The 17248-nt window shown below is 44.5% G+C and overlaps 6 non-coding genes across 6 annotated transcripts; all 6 read left to right on the top strand.

Moving 5' to 3' along the window:
• Positions 1 to 514: 514 nt before the first annotated feature.
• LOC130335939 (U2 spliceosomal RNA) lies at positions 515 to 705 on the top strand. The gene has a single exon (XR_008877454.1). It is a non-coding gene; the product is annotated as a U2 spliceosomal RNA (small nuclear RNA).
• A 2086-nt stretch (positions 706 to 2791) lies between these two features.
• Positions 2792 to 2982, top strand: LOC130335965 (U2 spliceosomal RNA). Its single transcript, XR_008877478.1, has one exon. It is a non-coding gene; the product is annotated as a U2 spliceosomal RNA (small nuclear RNA).
• A 2080-nt stretch (positions 2983 to 5062) lies between these two features.
• On the top strand, positions 5063 to 5253 carry LOC130335964 (U2 spliceosomal RNA). The gene has a single exon (XR_008877477.1). It is a non-coding gene; the product is annotated as a U2 spliceosomal RNA (small nuclear RNA).
• Positions 5254 to 12151: 6898 nt separating this feature from the next.
• On the top strand, positions 12152 to 12344 carry LOC130335999 (U2 spliceosomal RNA). The gene has a single exon (XR_008877507.1). It is a non-coding gene; the product is annotated as a U2 spliceosomal RNA (small nuclear RNA).
• Positions 12345 to 14427: 2083 nt separating this feature from the next.
• On the top strand, positions 14428 to 14618 carry LOC130335963 (U2 spliceosomal RNA). Its single transcript, XR_008877476.1, has one exon. It is a non-coding gene; the product is annotated as a U2 spliceosomal RNA (small nuclear RNA).
• Positions 14619 to 16695: 2077 nt separating this feature from the next.
• Positions 16696 to 16886, top strand: LOC130335962 (U2 spliceosomal RNA). Its single transcript, XR_008877475.1, has one exon. It is a non-coding gene; the product is annotated as a U2 spliceosomal RNA (small nuclear RNA).
• The last annotated feature ends 362 nt before the right edge of the window (positions 16887 to 17248 follow it).

Genomic DNA, 17248 nt, shown 5'->3' with positions numbered 1-17248 from the left:
CAGCGACAGCTTTATGAGGAGCATCAGCACTGCTCTGCCTGAGCAGAACCATCACCGCCATAGGTTGTCAAATAACCCGGATTTAACCCACACAGGTAAGTCCAATGGGGTGCAGGCATGTCCTCTATGCTTACAGCTTCCCGTGGGTGTTGGTTTGATACCGTTTGGGGACAGCCAAGGAGGCATCTGCAGGCAACAAAGGTAGGTGTGTGCTTGTGTGTGTGTTTCCTATGCAGATCCTAAGCCCAGTGTCACATGCAAGTAGGAGGAGTAAGAAGGGTTCCTGGCAAATCCGGGTTATGGATTGCATTTAAAAAGGCCCCGTGGGAGTGCAATGGGCCCCTGTCTTGCTGCTTAGCAATAATGGTATGGGTTTAGGTTCTGCTGTGTGTACTGGTGGTTGACTGCCCCCCAGCCCAGAGTGTGCATGGAAAATTGTCTGGCAGCCTCCCTGACAGCAAGCAGTGATAGTGCCCATGAAGGGGACCTTGTTGGGCCCGCCCCTTTCACGGTTATCGCTTCTCGGCCTTTTGGCTAAGATCAAGTGTAGTATCTGTTCTTATCAGTTTAATATCTGATACGTCCCCTATCTGGGGACCATATATTAAATGGATTTTTGAGAACGGGGGCCGATTTTGAAGCTTGCTTCCGTCGCCCTATGCATTGACCCGATATGGCAGTATCTTCGGGTACAGTGCACCACCCCCTTACAGGGTTAAAAAGAAAGATTCCTACTTTCATTGCTACCTGCTTGCTGGCTAGCCAGCTAGCCAGCCCTGTGGGCCTTGCTGCTGCTGCAGCCAAAAAACAAAAGGTGGTGCTGCTGCTGCTTCTGCTGCTTCTGCTTCTGCTTGTGTCTGGCCCCTGTTGGAGCGTCCAGGCACAGGACTTCTGCTGCTGCTGACTAAATGGCCTCCTTAATTGGATCATTTGAGTAGCCAGCACACCTGTGCAGGTAGGGCATGACATGATAGGCAGCTGCCTTGATAGCGGGTGGGTGCTGAATGTTCCTAATTGACAAAATAAGATTAATGCTTATGAAGAAATATAAAATCTCATCCCTTCCCCAATATCGCGCCACACCCCTACCCCTTAATTCCCTGGTTGAACTTGATGGACATATGTCTTTTTTCGACCGTACTAACTATGTAACTATGTAACATAACATGGGGGGGGGGGGTCTCCTGGCTGTTCACACAGGTGTGTCATTGCTGTACATTGACCATGCATTGCTTCTGTGGTATTGCAAAGGCAAAGACAAATGCTTCCAGCCATCCATTGCACTAATGGATTGGTCATCAGCTGGCTGTCTATGTCCCGCATCAATATAGACCAAAGTACAGAGGGTTAGGCTATGCTATTGTGCACCTACCTGATGCATCAGAAGGTGCGAGGCCCTTGCTAAATTCTGTGCACAGACTTTGAGATCTATGCTTTAGACTGTATCTAAACCTGCTCCAACATGGACTGACATTCTGGCCTACTTTCAGCCGATGCGACTTGTCTGTCGCTGAACAGTCGCTTTTTATGTATTCAGCACCTATGTATAATGTTGTAAAAATGCTCTAGAAGCTAAAGTCGCAGAAATGTCACACATATTTGGCCTGCAACTTTCTGTGCGACAAATTCAGACAGGAAAAATCAGTATAAATCCTTAGAAAATTATCCCCCAGTGTCTCCATCTGCTGGCGGTATTGAATAAGCATTGCTGCACTGATGGGGTATGCATTAGACGAAAAAAAAAGAAGAAAAAGAAGAATAATACGCCCAGAAAAGAGGCGAAAAGGAGAAAAACGTAAAAAAACGTGAAAAAAAAGTAAGAGGAAGAGAAGGGAAAAAAAGGTGGAAATGGGTTTAAAAGTGATTTCGGCGGAGAAATATATATATATATATATATATATATATATATATATATATATGCGCACACACACACATAGATATAAACGTATTCTCCGTTGAGATATTGCAGCCGCTGCTGTGTCCAGGCCCAGGAGCCTTAGCACTGTGCTGTGATGTCACTCAATACCACTGACATCACTAGGTGTAAACAACATCTCTCCTTTGCTGTGTATGTGACTATGGAGCTGTTTGGTGATGTCGTCTATTACGGCCTTCATAGAAGCAACAGGAGATTGTTGCATCCATCTTGAACCCTCAGAACTACAGTGCTATGATGTCACTCACTTCCACAGGCCTTGCAGAGTGTAAACAACAACAACCCAGCTTTGTTGTGTATGTAACCATAGGGATTTGTGATGTCACCTAGAACCTTCACAGCAGCGACAGCTTTATGAGGAGCATCAGCACTGCTCTGCCTGAGCAGAACCATCACCGCCATAGGTTGTCAAATAACCCGGATTTAACCCACACAGGTAAGTCCAATGGGGTGCAGGCATGTCCTCTATGCTTACAGCTTCCCGTGGGTGTTGGTTTGATACCGTTTGGGGACAGCCAAGGAGGCATCTGCAGGCAACAAAGGTAGGTGTGTGCTTGTGTGTGTGTTTCCTATGCAGATCCTAAGCCCAGTGTCACATGCAAGTAGGAGGAGTAAGAAGGGTTCCTGGCAAATCCGGGTTATGGATTGCATTTAAAAAGGCCCCGTGGGAGTGCAATGGGCCCCTGTCTTGCTGCTTAGCAATAATGGTATGGGTTTAGGTTCTGCTGTGTGTACTGGTGGTTGACTGCCCCCCAGCCCAGAGTGTGCATGGAAAATTGTCTGGCAGCCTCCCTGACAGCAAGCAGTGATAGTGCCCATGAAGGGGACCTTGTTGGGCCCGCCCCTTTCACGGTTATCGCTTCTCGGCCTTTTGGCTAAGATCAAGTGTAGTATCTGTTCTTATCAGTTTAATATCTGATACGTCCCCTATCTGGGGACCATATATTAAATGGATTTTTGAGAACGGGGGCCGATTTCGAAGCTTGCTTCCGTCGCCCTATGCATTGACCCGATATGGCAGTATCTTCGGGTACAGTGCACCACCCCCTTACAGGGTTAAAAAGAAAGATTCCTACTTTCATTGCTACCTGCTTGCTGGCTAGCCAGCTAGCCAGCCCTGTGGGCCTTGCTGCTGCTGCAGCCAAAAAACAAAAGGTGGTGCTGCTGCTGCTTCTGCTGCTTCTGCTTGTGTCTGGCCCCTGTTGGAGCGTCCAGGCACAGGACTTCTGCTGCTGCTGACTAAATGGCCTCCTTAATTGGATCATTTGAGTAGCCAGCACACCTGTGCAGGTAGGGCATGACATGATAGGCAGCTGCCTTGATAGCGGGTGGGTGCTGAATGTTCCTAATTGACAAAATAAGATTAATGCTTATGAAGAAATATAAAATCTCATCCCTTCCCCAATATCGCGCCACACCCCTACCCCTTAATTCCCTGGTTGAACTTGATGGACATATGTCTTTTTTCGACCGTACTAACTATGTAACTATGTAACATAACATGGGGGGGGGGGGTCTCCTGGCTGTTCACACAGGTGTGTCATTGCTGTACATTGACCATGCATTGCTTCTGTGGTATTGCAAAGGCAAAGACAAATGCTTCCAGCCATCCATTGCACTAATGGATTGGTCATCAGCTGGCTGTCTATGTCCCGCATCAATATAGACCAAAGTACAGAGGGTTAGGCTATGCTATTGTGCACCTACCTGATGCATCAGAAGGTGCGAGGCCCTTGCTAAATTCTGTGCACAGACTTTGAGATCTATGCTTTAGACTGTATCTAAACCTGCTCCAACATGGACTGACATTCTGGCCTACTTTCAGCCGATGCGACTTGTCTGTCGCTGAACAGTCGCTTTTTATGTATTCAGCACCTATGTATAATGTTGTAAAAATGCTCTAGAAGCTAAAGTCGCAGAAATGTCACACATATTTGGCCTGCAACTTTCTGTGCGACAAATTCAGACAGGAAAAATCAGTATAAATCCTTAGAAAATTATCCCCCAGTGTCTCCATCTGCTGGCGGTATTGAATAAGCATTGCTGCACTGATGGGGTATGCATTAGACGAAAAAAAAGAAGAAAAAGAAGAATAATACGCCCAGAAAAGAGGCGAAATGGAGAAAAACGTAAAAAAAGTGAAAAAAAAGTAAGAGGAAGAGAAGGGAAAAAAAGGTGGAAATGGGTTTAAAAGTGATTTCGGCGGAGAAATATATATATATATATATATATATATATATATATATATATATATGCGCACACACACACATAGATATAAACGTATTCTCCGTTGAGATATTGCAGCCGCTGCTGTGTCCAGGCCCAGGAGCCTTAGCACTGTGCTGTGATGTCACTCAATACCACTGACATCACTAGGTGTAAACAACATCTCTCCTTTGCTGTGTATGTGACTATGGAGCTGTTTGGTGATGTCGTCTATTACGGCCTTCATAGAAGCAACAGGAGATTGTTGCATCCATCTTGAACCCTCAGAACTACAGTGCTATGATGTCACTCACTTCCACAGGCCTTGCAGAGTGTAAACAACAACAACCCAGCTTTGTTGTGTATGTAACCATAGGGATTTGTGATGTCACCTAGAACCTTCACAGCAGCGACAGCTTTATGAGGAGCATCAGCACTGCTCTGCCTGAGCAGAACCATCACCGCCATAGGTTGTCAAATAACCCGGATTTAACCCACACAGGTAAGTCCAATGGGGTGCAGGCATGTCCTCTATGCTTACAGCTTCCCGTGGGTGTTGGTTTGATACCGTTTGGGGACAGCCAAGGAGGCATCTGCAGGCAACAAAGGTAGGTGTGTGCTTGTGTGTGTGTTTCCTATGCAGATCCTAAGCCCAGTGTCACATGCAAGTAGGAGGAGTAAGAAGGGTTCCTGGCAAATCCGGGTTATGGATTGCATTTAAAAAGGCCCCGTGGGAGTGCAATGGGCCCCTGTCTTGCTGCTTAGCAATAATGGTATGGGTTTAGGTTCTGCTGTGTGTACTGGTGGTTGACTGCCCCCCAGCCCAGAGTGTGCATGGAAAATTGTCTGGCAGCCTCCCTGACAGCAAGCAGTGATAGTGCCCATGAAGGGGACCTTGTTGGGCCCGCCCCTTTCACGGTTATCGCTTCTCGGCCTTTTGGCTAAGATCAAGTGTAGTATCTGTTCTTATCAGTTTAATATCTGATACGTCCCCTATCTGGGGACCATATATTAAATGGATTTTTGAGAACGGGGGCCGATTTCGAAGCTTGCTTCCGTCGCCCTATGCATTGACCCGATATGGCAGTATCTTCGGGTACAGTGCACCACCCCCTTACAGGGTTAAAAAGAAAGATTCCTACTTTCATTGCTACCTGCTTGCTAGCTAGCCAGCCCTGTGGGCCTTGCTGCTGCTGCAGCCAAAAAACAAAAGGTGGTGCTGCTGCTGCTTCTGCTGCTTCTGCTTCTGCTTGTGTCTGGCCCCTGTTGGAGCGTCCAGGCACAGGACTTCTGCTGCTGCTGACTAAATGGCCTCCTTAATTGGATCATTTGAGTAGCCAGCACACCTGTGCAGGTAGGGCATGACATGATAGGCAGCTGCCTTGATAGCGGGTGGGTGCTGAATGTTCCTAATTGACAAAATAAGATTAATGCTTATGAAGAAATATAAAATCTCATCCCTTCCCCAATATCGCGCCACACCCCTACCCCTTAATTCCCTGGTTGAACTTGATGGACATATGTCTTTTTTCGACCGTACTAACTATGTAACTATGTAACATAACATGGGGGGGGGGGTCTCCTGGCTGTTCACACAGGTGTGTCATTGCTGTACATTGACCATGCATTGCTTCTGTGGTATTGCAAAGGCAAAGACAAATGCTTCCAGCCATCCATTGCACTAATGGATTGGTCATCAGCTGGCTGTCTATGTCCCGCATCAATATAGACCAAAGTACAGAGGGTTAGGCTATGCTATTGTGCACCTACCTGATGCATCAGAAGGTGCGAGGCCCTTGCTAAATTCTGTGCACAGACTTTGAGATCTATGCTTTAGACTGTATCTAAACCTGCTCCAACATGGACTGACATTCTGGCCTACTTTCAGCCGATGCGACTTGTCTGTCGCTGAACAGTCGCTTTTTATGTATTCAGCACCTATGTATAATGTTGTAAAAATGCTCTAGAAGCTAAAGTCGCAGAAATGTCACACATATTTGGCCTGCAACTTTCTGTGCGACAAATTCAGACAGGAAAAATCAGTATAAATCCTTAGAAAATTATCCCCCAGTGTCTCCATCTGCTGGCGGTATTGAATAAGCATTGCTGCACTGATGGGGTATGCATTAGACGAAAAAAAAGAAGAAAAAGAAAAATAATACGCCCAGAAAAGAGGCGAAAAGGAGAAAAACGTAAAAATACGTGAAAAAAAAGTAAGAGGAAGAGAAGGGAAAAAAAGGTGGAAATGGGTTTAAAAGTGATTTCGGCGGAGAAATATATATATATATATATATATATATATATATATATATATATATATATGCGCACACACACACATAGATATAAACGTATTCTCCGTTGAGATATTGCAGCCGCTGCTGTGTCCAGGCCCAGGAGCCTTAGCACTGTGCTGTGATGTCACTCAATACCACTGACATCACTAGGTGTAAACAACATCTCTCCTTTGCTGTGTATGTGACTATGGAGCTGTTTGGTGATGTCGTCTATTACGGCCTTCATAGAAGCAACAGGAGATTGTTGCATCCATCTTGAACCCTCAGAACTACAGTGCTATGATGTCACTCACTTCCACAGGCCTTGCAGAGTGTAAACAACAACAACCCAGCTTTGTTGTGTATGTAACCATAGGGATTTGTGATGTCACCTAGAACCTTCACAGCAGCGACAGCTTTATGAGGAGCATCAGCACTGCTCTGCCTGAGCAGAACCATCACCGCCATAGGTTGTCAAATAACCCGGATTTAACCCACACAGGTAAGTCCAATGGGGTGCAGGCATGTCCTCTATGCTTACAGCTTCCCGTGGGTGTTGGTTTGATACCGTTTGGGGACAGCCAAGGAGGCATCTGCAGGCAACAAAGGTAGGTGTGTGCTTGTGTGTGTGTTTCCTATGCAGATCCTAAGCCCAGTGTCACATGCAAGTAGGAGGAGTAAGAAGGGTTCCTGGCAAATCCGGGTTATGGATTGCATTTAAAAAGGCCCCGTGGGAGTGCAATGGGCCCCTGTCTTGCTGCTTAGCAATAATGGTATGGGTTTAGGTTCTGCTGTGTGTACTGGTGGTTGACTGCCCCCCAGCCCAGAGTGTGCATGGAAAATTGTCTGGCAGCCTCCCTGACAGCAAGCAGTGATAGTGCCCATGAAGGGGACCTTGTTGGGCCCGCCCCTTTCACGGTTATCGCTTCTCGGCCTTTTGGCTAAGATCAAGTGTAAACTTGGTCTGGGTCAGGGGTGCGGGTGTTCTGCTGAGCAGGAATCCGGAGTGGTGATCTTACTGTGGAATCGACAGACAAGAGAAGAACAATGGCTGGAAAGGAATACCTCCCTGCGATTGAGAAGACTGTACGTTTTGTGGTGGAAACTTCTGACCGGGGTAAGAATCGGATTGAGTACATTGGACATGAACTTGTGGAGAAATTGGGCGGTTTTGGCATGGATAGTTTGTTCTGTGTGCAAGAGAATAGGAAGCAAGGAATATATGATGTGTCCTTCATCTATGAAGCTGATTGCCAGAACTTCTATGAATGTTTGAAAAGAAATGCCAATAACCCTGTCTTGGAAAATGTAAAGTTTTTTCCTCTGTTTGAGATGGGAGTGAAGACTCTGTTTGTACATATGTACAATCCGTTCTTAGACCCGGATATGATTAAGAACTTTCTAAGTATCTACTGTGAAAGTGTCCAAGGGGGAGTGAAGCAAACTAGTAGTTTGGGTGTGTTTAATGGCACATGGAAGTTCTTTGTAAAACTGAAGCTGGATCCTGGGAGCATTGGTGGAGTGAAACACCCACCGGCCAATTTTTCAATCGCTGGAAACCGGGGTTATGTCTATTATTATGGCCAGCCATTGTTTTGCCGTGATTGTTTGCTGTTTGGACATGTTAAAGAGGCTTGTCCAGGTAATAAGAAGTGCCGAAATTGTAAAATGCCAGGGCATGAGGCGGGAGCTTGTCCACAGCCCAGAACTTGTGATCTTTGTGGCCTTGTTGGACATGTGTATAGAAATTGTCCGGAGGTGGCTAAGAGGGAGAAGGAGAAAGAGGCCAGAAAAGATTTGGCAATTAAAAAAAGGGAAAAGGCAAAGGCAGACATGGCAGAAAAGAGTGTGATTGCTAGCATTATTGAGAAAGCAACGGTGGTGGAAGAGAAGGTGCAGGAGGAGATTGAAGAGGAGATGGAGGAGGAGGTGAGAATTGAAGAGGTGCCTAGTCCTCAGGTGTCTGGCACTCAAAAAGTTGAATGGTCGAATTCAGAAGAGGAAAGTGCTAAAGAGAGAGAGGAAGATCTTTTTCGTCCCCCACGGAAGGCGGCGAGAGGTGCCAGTGGTGAAAAGATGGAGCAGACGGTGGTGGAGACGAGTAATCGTTTTGCCGCAATATCTGAGGGTGAAATGGATAAATGCATTGGAGAAGAAACTTCTCCCTCGACACTGAGCCGTAAAGTTCATTAACTCTCTTCTAGGTTTTTTCTTCCTATGGGTTGTTATTTGATTTGATATGTCTTTTTCGGTTAGTTTGTCAAATGTTAGAGTCTTTAAAAATAAGAATAGAAGAGCGGCCATTCTGGAGGAATTGGCAGGAACTAATAATGACATAATTTGTCTACAGGAATGTGGATTGGATTTTCCTCCAAAAAAGGAGGAGTGGAGATATGGACCAGCAGTGTGGTCTTGCTCTAATGTGAATAGAAATGATGGAGTTGGGGTTTTGTTTAGGAATAATAAGTTTAAAGTTTGTAGTCAAATGGTGTTAAGGGAAGGAAGGTGTGTGTTGGTGGAGGTTGGGTTACATGAGTTTAAGTTTAAGTTAATTAATGTTTATGCACCTGTGAATAAGGAGGAGAGGGTGGGTTTGTTTGAAATAATTAAGGGGTTTTTGTCTGGGAAGGAACCAGTGTTGTTAGTAGGTGATTTCAACTGTGAGATTGGGAGGGATGCGGATGTTTCTGGAAATATGCTTAAGAGTATGGTGAGTGATTTCAAGTTAAGAGATGTGGTTGAAGTGTGTGGTGTGAATCCTGTGTTAGCAACATATCATGCTGAGAGTGGAAGGAGTGAGTCAAGATTAGATATGTGTTTTGTGTCCAAAATGATAGGATGTATGTGGTATAAGCAAGAGAGAGTGATTTATTCTGATCATGAGCGTGTGAGTTGTGGTTTGGTGTTGGATGAGATTTGCATAAGTGGGAGGGGTTACTGGAAGCTTAATGTGAAACTGTTGGATGAAAAGGAGGTATATGATAGGTATATTAAGAAGTATAAGTTATGGTGTGAGAAGAAAAAATAATTTTTGGATTTATTGTGTTGGTGGGAGTGGGTTAAAGAAAGAACTAAGGTTTTTTTCAAGAGGGAAGGTTATAAAAGGAAAGCTAGGGAAAGAAAGAAGTATGAATGGCTGAATAAAAGGTTGGGGTTTCTCATTAAGTTGAAAAAGAAGGGATGGAGAGTGGATGGTAAGATTGATGCTGTGAAAAGAGATATAAAGGATTGGTTGAATGAAAGAGGAAAAGAGTTAATGTACCGAGCAAAAGTGGACAAATTGGAGAAGGATGAAAAGTGTTCAAGATATTTTTTTAAGAAAGTGATTGGGAGAAAGGATGATTTAGTGAGTGTGTATGATAAGGATGGTGGTTTGGTGAGAGGCAAAGCTGTACTGAATGTGGTGAAAGAGTTTTATGAGGACTTATATGCAGTCAAACAGTGTGATAGGGGTTTGGCTGAGGAAGTGCTGGAAGTGATTGATAAGAAGGTAGATTGTAATGAGTATGAGAGTTTAATGAGAGAGATTGGAATGGAAGAAATTAAAAGGACGGTTGATAGTATGGCTAAAAATAAGACTCCTGGAGAGGATGGGTTGCCGGCTGAGTTTTATGTGAAATTGTGGGATGTACTGAAGGATGATATGGAGAGTATCTTTAAGTATATGTGGGCTAATGGAAGATTGGTGGAAAGTATGAAGAGTGGGATAGTGGTTTTGATTTATAAGAAAGGGGATGTGAATGATGTAAGGAATTGGAGGCCGATAACTTTGTTGAATGTGGATTATAAAATATTTGCAAAGCTGATTACAAATAGAATGAGGGACGTGATAGAGCAAGTGATTGGGGAGGAGCAAGTGTGTGGTGTGCCAGGAAGAAGAATTAGTGAGAATTTGTGTTTGTTGAGAGATATATTGTGGGATGGTATGTGTAGAAAGCAGGTGGTTCGTGTGTTGTCAATTGATTTTGAAAAAGCTTTTGACCGTTTGTCGCATGGGTTTTTGTTTAAGGTGCTAGTTAAAATGGGGTTTCCAGGTGATTTTGTGAATATTGTGAGAATGTTATATAAGGAAGTGTATAGTAAGATTCTGATTAATGGATGGATGACTGAGGAGATTAAAGTATGTTCAGGGGTGAGACAGGGATGTCCCTTGTCACCTATTGCTTTTATTTGTGCTATGGAACCATTATTAGAATTATTGCGTAAGGATAAATGTGTGAGAGGTGTGAGAGTTCCGGGGGGTCGTGGTAAAGAGGTTAAAGTGTTGGCTTATATGGATGATGTATGTGTGGTAAGTGAATCTGTTGCGGCTGTAAGAAGATCCAAGTTATTGGTAAGTCTGTTTTGTGGTGCGTCTGGTTTTAAGGTCAATTGGGGAAAGAGTGAATATAAATGTTTTGGTGGTGTGACTCAGAGTGAGGATGTTGGTATGGAAGGGGTGGAAGGGCCTATTCAGGTGTTGGGGGTGAAGATGGATGAACGGTTGGATGGTAGAAATAGTTGGGAGGATGTGGGGAAGAGAGTGCAAAAGAAATTGAATTTTTGGAGGTTGAGAGAGTTGTCAATGGTTGGTAAGGTTATGATAGTGAAGAGTGTGATTTTGCCAATACTGTTATATGTTGCTGTTGTGTTTCCGCCAAGTTATATGGTTTTGCGAAAGGTGAAAAGAATGTTATTTGTGTTTTTGTGGGGTACAAAGATGGAAAGAGTTAAGAGAGAGATTGTAATGAAAGATGGTAAAAATGGAGGAATGGACTTTCCGAATGTTGATGTGTATCTGGGTGTGAATATTGTTTTTGCTTTGAAAAGAATGATGGGAGGTGAAAAGAGTTGTGCATGTATGGTGAGATATTTGGGTGGCAGTGTGTTATGTAAATTGGGTTGGTTGGAAAGAGATTTGAGAGTGCCTTATGCTTTTGTGTGTCCTAGTTGGTATGTATATGTGGTGAAATTTTTGGAGAATTATAGGTTGATTGGTGTGGGTCCAGAAGTGTTTGTGAGTAAAAAGAGTATGATTGGGTACATTAAAAAAGACGAAGTTGAATGTTCAATTAATATGGTGAGAGCTGTAGATGTGGGGAGAGTGTGGAAGAGTATAATGACTGTTGGAGTAACAAATAGACAACGTGAGATAGCATGGCAGAGTTTGCATGGTGCGTTACCGGTAAGAGAATTTCAAAGAAATAGAGGGATTAGAAGGTATGAGAGGTGTCCAAGAGATGAGTGTGATGGGATTGAGAGTGTGATGCATGTATTTTGGAATTGTGAAATGGCGCAAGGTGTGTGGAAAGGGATGAGATTGCTGTTTAAAGAATTGACTGGTATAAGGTATATGTCGTATGATGTGGTTATGTTTGGACTTAGTATGGTAGGGAGAGATAAGGAAAGGGTTTTTTTTGTGTTGCTTGCCATTATTAAAGAAGTACTTTGGGATGTTAGGAATTTATGTGTATTCAAAAGAAAAAACGTGTCGGTGGAGGGTTGTATTAAGATGATTCTAGATAGGTTATATGTTGTTTATTTGTGTGATAGGAAGAATTTGGGGGATAAGGATGCTGAGGGGATATGGAAGTTTTTGAAATGGAGATATCTTGTAAGTTTGTAATTGGTGATGGTATTTATGTTTGTTTGAAATTGAAAATAAAAAGAAAGACCTAATGATGAGTTGGACTTTACTTCAGAAAGTCTAAGTGACGAAGTATGGAGTTGGATTATGATGTTTTAATGTCCAAACCTGAAGGTTTAAAAAAAAAAAAAAAAAAAAAAAAAAAAAAAAATCTGTTCTTATCAGTTTAATATCTGATACGTCCCCTATCTGGGGACCATATATTAAATGGATTTTTGAGAACGGGGGCCGATTTCGAAGCTTGCTTCCGTCGCCCTATGCATTGACCCGATATGGCAGTATCTTCGGGTACAGTGCACCACCCCCTTACAGGGTTAAAAAGAAAGATTCCTACTTTCATTGCTACCTGCTTGCTGGCTAGCCAGCTAGCCAGCCCTGTGGGCCTTGCTGCTGCTGCAGCCAAAAAACAAAAGGTGGTGCTGCTGCTGCTTCTGCTTCTGCTTGTGTCTGGCCCCTGTTGGAGCGTCCAGGCACAGGACTTCTGCTGCTGCTGACTAAATGGCCTCCTTAATTGGATCATTTGAGTAGCCAGCACACCTGTGCAGGTAGGGCATGACATGATAGGCAGCTGCCTTGATAGCGGGTGGGTGCTGAATGTTCCTAATTGACAAAATAAGATTAATGCTTATGAAGAAATATAAAATCTCATCCCTTCCCCAATATCGCGCCACACCCCTACCCCTTAATTCCCTGGTTGAACTTGATGGACATATGTCTTTTTTCGACCGTACTAACTATGCAACTATGTAACATAACATGGGGGGGGGGGTCTCCTGGCTGTTCACACAGGTGTGTCATTGCTGTACATTGACCATGCATTGCTTCTGTGGTATTGCAAAGGCAAAGACAAATGCTTCCAGCCATCCATTGCACTAATGGATTGGTCATCAGCTGGCTGTCTATGTCCCGCATCAATATAGACCAAAGTACAGAGGGTTAGGCTATGCTATTGTGCACCTACCTGATGCATCAGAAGGTGCGAGGCCCTTGCTAAATTCTGTGCACAGACTTTGAGATCTATGCTTTAGACTGTATCTAAACCTGCTCCAACATGGACTGACATTCTGGCCTACTTTCAGCCGATGCGACTTGTCTGTCGCTGAACAGTCGCTTTTTATGTATTCAGCACCTATGTATAATGTTGTAAAAATGCTCTAGAAGCTAAAGTCGCAGAAATGTCACACATATTTGGCCTGCAACTTTCTGTGCGACAAATTCAGACAGGAAAAATCAGTATAAATCCTTAGAAAATTATCCCCCAGTGTCTCCATCTGCTGGCGGTATTGAATAAGCATTGCTGCACTGATGGGGTATGCATTAGACGAAAAAAAAGAAGAAAAAGAAGAATAATACGCCCAGAAAAGAGGCGAAAAGGAGAAAAACGTAAAAAAACGTGAAAAAAAAGTAAGAGGAAGAGAAGGGAAAAAAAGGTGGAAATGGGTTTAAAAGTGATTTCGGCGGAGAAATATATATATATATATATATATATATATATATATATATATATATATATATGCGCACACACACACATAGATATAAACGTATTCTCCGTTGAGATATTGCAGCCGCTGCTGTGTCCAGGCCCAGGAGCCTTAGCACTGTGCTGTGATGTCACTCAATACCACTGACATCACTAGGTGTAAACAACATCTCTCCTTTGCTGTGTATGTGACTATGGAGCTGTTTGGTGATGTCGTCTATTACGGCCTTCATAGAAGCAACAGGAGATTGTTGCATCCATCTTGAACCCTCAGAACTACAGTGCTATGATGTCACTCACTTCCACAGGCCTTGCAGAGTGTAAACAACAACAACCCAGCTTTGTTGTGTATGTAACCATAGGGATTTGTGATGTCACCTAGAACCTTCACAGCAGCGACAGCTTTATGAGGAGCATCAGCACTGCTCTGCCTGAGCAGAACCATCACCGCCATAGGTTGTCAAATAACCCGGATTTAACCCACACAGGTAAGTCCAATGGGGTGCAGGCATGTCCTCTATGCTTACAGCTTCCCGTGGGTGTTGGTTTGATACCGTTTGGGGACAGCCAAGGAGGCATCTGCAGGCAACAAAGGTATGTGTGTGCTTGTGTGTGTGTTTCCTATGCAGATCCTAAGCCCAGTGTCACATGCAAGTAGGAGGAGTAAGAAGGGTTCCTGGCAAATCCGGGTTATGGATTGCATTTAAAAAGGCCCCGTGGGAGTGCAATGGGCCCCTGTCTTGCTGCTTAGCAATAATGGTATGGGTTTAGGTTCTGCTGTGTGTACTGGTGGTTGACTGCCCCCCAGCCCAGAGTGTGCATGGAAAATTGTCTGGCAGCCTCCCTGACAGCAAGCAGTGATAGTGCCCATGAAGGGGACCTTGTTGGGCCCGCCCCTTTCACGGTTATCGCTTCTCGGCCTTTTGGCTAAGATCAAGTGTAGTATCTGTTCTTATCAGTTTAATATCTGATACGTCCCCTATCTGGGGACCATATATTAAATGGATTTTTGAGAACGGGGGCCGATTTCGAAGCTTGCTTCCGTCGCCCTATGCATTGACCCGATATGGCAGTATCTTCGGGTACAGTGCACCACCCCCTTACAGGGTTAAAAAGAAAGATTCCTACTTTCATTGCTACCTGCTTGCTGGCTAGCCAGCTAGCCAGCCCTGTGGGCCTTGCTGCTGCTGCTGCAGCCAAAAAACAAAAGGTGGTGCTGCTGCTGCTTCTGCTGCTTCTGCTTCTGCTTGTGTCTGGCCCCTGTTGGAGCGTCCAGGCACAGGACTTCTGCTGCTGCTGACTAAATGGCCTCCTTAATTGGATCATTTGAGTAGCCAGCACACCTGTGCAGGTAGGGCATGACATGATAGGCAGCTGCCTTGATAGCGGGTGGGTGCTGAATGTTCCTAATTGACAAAATAAGATTAATGCTTATGAAGAAATATAAAATCTCATCCCTTCCCCAATATCGCGCCACACCCCTACCCCTTAATTCCCTGGTTGAACTTGATGGACATATGTCTTTTTTCGACCGTACTAACTATGTAACTATGTAACATAACATGGGGGGGGGGGTCTCCTGGCTGTTCACACAGGTGTGTCATTGCTGTACATTGACCATGCATTGCTTCTGTGGTATTGCAAAGGCAAAGACAAATGCTTCCAGCCATCCATTGCACTAATGGATTGGTCATCAGCTGGCTGTCTATGTCCCGCATCAATATAGACCAAAGTACAGAGGGTTAGGCTATGCTATTGTGCACCTACCTGATGCATCAGAAGGTGCGAGGCCCTTGCTAAATTCTGTGCACAGACTTTGAGATCTATGCTTTAGACTGTATCTAAACCTGCTCCAACATGGACTGACATTCTGGCCTACTTTCAGCCGATGCGACTTGTCTGTCGCTGAACAGTCGCTTTTTATGTATTCAGCACCTATGTATAATGTTGTAAAAATGCTCTAGAAGCTAAAGTCGCAGAAATGTCACACATATTTGGCCTGCAACTTTCTGTGCGACAAATTCAGACAGGAAAAATCAGTATAAATCCTTAGAAAATTATCCCCCAGTGTCTCCATCTGCTGGCGGTATTGAATAAGCATTGCTGCACTGATGGGGTATGCATTAGACGAAAAAAAAGAAGAAAAAGAAGAATAATACGCCCAGAAAAGAGGCGAAAAGGAGAAAAACGTAAAAAAACGTGAAAAAAAAGTAAGAGGAAGAGAAGGGAAAAAAAGGTGGAAATGGGTTTAAAAGTGATTTCGGCGGAGAAATATATATATATATATATATATATATATATATGCGCACACACACACATAGATATAAACGTATTCTCCGTTGAGATATTGCAGCCGCTGCTGTGTCCAGGCCCAGGAGCCTTAGCACTGTGCTGTGATGTCACTCAATACCACTGACATCACTAGGTGTAAACAACATCTCTCCTTTGCTGTGTATGTGACTATGGAGCTGTTTGGTGATGTCGTCTATTACGGCCTTCATAGAAGCAACAGGAGATTGTTGCATCCATCTTGAACCCTCAGAACTACAGTGCTATGATGTCACTCACTTCCACAGGCCTTGCAGAGTGTAAACAACAACAACCCAGCTTTGTTGTGTATGTAACCAAAGGGATTTGTGATGTCACCTAGAACCTTCACAGCAGCGACAGCTTTATGAGGAGCATCAGCACTGCTCTGCCTGAGCAGAACCATCACCGCCATAGGTTGTCAAATAACCCGGATTTAACCCACACAGGTAAGTCCAATGGGGTGCAGGCATGTCCTCTATGCTTACAGCTTCCCGTGGGTGTTGGTTTGATACCGTTTGGGGACAGCCAAGGAGGCATCTGCAGGCAACAAAGGTAGGTGTGTGCTTGTGTGTGTGTTTCCTATGCAGATCCTAAGCCCAGTGTCACATGCAAGTAGGAGGAGTAAGAAGGGTTCCTGGCAAATCCGGGTTATGGATTGCATTTAAAAAGGCCCCGTGGGAGTGCAATGGGCCCCTGTCTTGCTGCTTAGCAATAATGGTATGGGTTTAGGTTCTGCTGTGTGTACTGGTGGTTGACTGCCCCCCAGCCCAGAGTGTGCATGGAAAATTGTCTGGCAGCCTCCCTGACAGCAAGCAGTGATAGTGCCCATGAAGGGGACCTTGTTGGGCCCGCCCCTTTCACGGTTATCGCTTCTCGGCCTTTTGGCTAAGATCAAGTGTAGTATCTGTTCTTATCAGTTTAATATCTGATACGTCCCCTATCTGGGGACCATATATTAAATGGATTTTTGAGAACGGGGGCCGATTTCGAAGCTTGCTTCCGTCGCCCTATGCATTGACCCGATATGGCAGTATCTTCGGGTACAGTGCACCACCCCCTTACAGGGTTAAAAAGAAAGATTCCTACTTTCATTGCTACCTGCTTGCTGGCTAGCCAGCTAGCCAGCCCTGTGGGCCTTGCTGCTGCTGCAGCCAAAAAACAAAAGGTGGTGCTGCTGCTGCTTCTGCTGCTTCTGCTTGTGTCTGGCCCCTGTTGGAGCGTCCAGGCACAGGACTTCTGCTGCTGCTGACTAAATGGCCTCCTTAATTGGATCATTTGAGTAGCCAGCACACCTGTGCAGGTAGGGCATGACATGATAGGCAGCTGCCTTGATAGCGGGTGGGTGCTGAATGTTCCTAATTGACAAAATAAGATTAATGCTTATGAAGAAATATAAAATCTCATCCCTTCCCCAATAT

This window comes from Hyla sarda, unplaced genomic scaffold, assembly GCF_029499605.1.
Source record: "Hyla sarda isolate aHylSar1 unplaced genomic scaffold, aHylSar1.hap1 scaffold_465, whole genome shotgun sequence".
Classification (NCBI taxonomy): Eukaryota; Metazoa; Chordata; class Amphibia; order Anura; family Hylidae; genus Hyla; species Hyla sarda.
The sequence above is the reverse complement of the archived record's forward strand: the minus strand, read 5'-3'. Positions and strand labels throughout refer to the sequence as shown.